This window comes from Theobroma umbraticum, unplaced genomic scaffold (assembly GCF_002168275.2).
Source record: "Theobroma umbraticum cultivar Fairchild unplaced genomic scaffold, ASM216827v3 scaffold_146.0, whole genome shotgun sequence".
NCBI lineage: Eukaryota > Viridiplantae > Streptophyta > Magnoliopsida > Malvales > Malvaceae > Theobroma > Theobroma umbraticum.
The window spans coordinates 1,598,707-1,599,593 of NW_018397265.1; positions in this window are offsets into that span (position 1 = coordinate 1,598,707).

Consider the following 887-nt stretch of genomic DNA (forward strand, 5'->3'; position numbering starts at 1 on the left):
AATAGGATATTTGTGCCTTACATTTAAACCCTAAAGTTGTGATGTAAAATAATCATTTCAAGTAATATAGTAAACCAGTGCAACTAAAAGATCTCTATCGTCGAAATCAGTTTACATCTTTACTAAAATCAAATCAGTATAATCATGCACGCTCCCATGAATTCAAATATTGTCAAAGCTTTTACATAAGCTCATAAATCATCTCATCACCAAGGTATTAAACACAATGTCATTAATTCATGATCAACATATAAGGCACTGAAAGCTTTTAATTAAATAAGAGAGCAGCGAAAAAACTAGTATTTCTCACCATGAGAAAGAAGTCATGTTTCAAAACCCAAAGAGATATCACTCTCAAGTATGTAATCGTAAATATCAACCTGTGGACAGCTTCCACGTAATAACAATTCGGGAGCACCACTCCATCGGATTCCCACATGCCATCGTAGTCTCGACGACGTTGGCTGACATTGAAGAATCAAGCGATCGCAACCGTGAATATCACTTTTGGCCTAGCCACGTATAAAAACCCGTGACCTTGCCACATATATCACAAACCATGGCCCCAGCCATGTCTATCAGCCTGTCGGTGACCCAAAGGTTCTCTAGCTAGAACTCATATATGCACAAAGGTCACACTTAACTGAAGTGACAGCCAACCTACTCTTGAATCTCTCGGTTTGATAAAACCTTTTAAAAATCAAATTGGGTTTTCAAAAGCTCATTTCCAAACCAATTTCAAAGTATGATTATAGTAACATGATAAAACCCCTTTTTTTTGTAAAACTTTACATCATAAACCTTTGCATGAGGTTTTAATATCAAATCAGGATGGTGAATTTGTGATTTATTTCATGAACGACATCACACAAATAGTAAGGCACGTT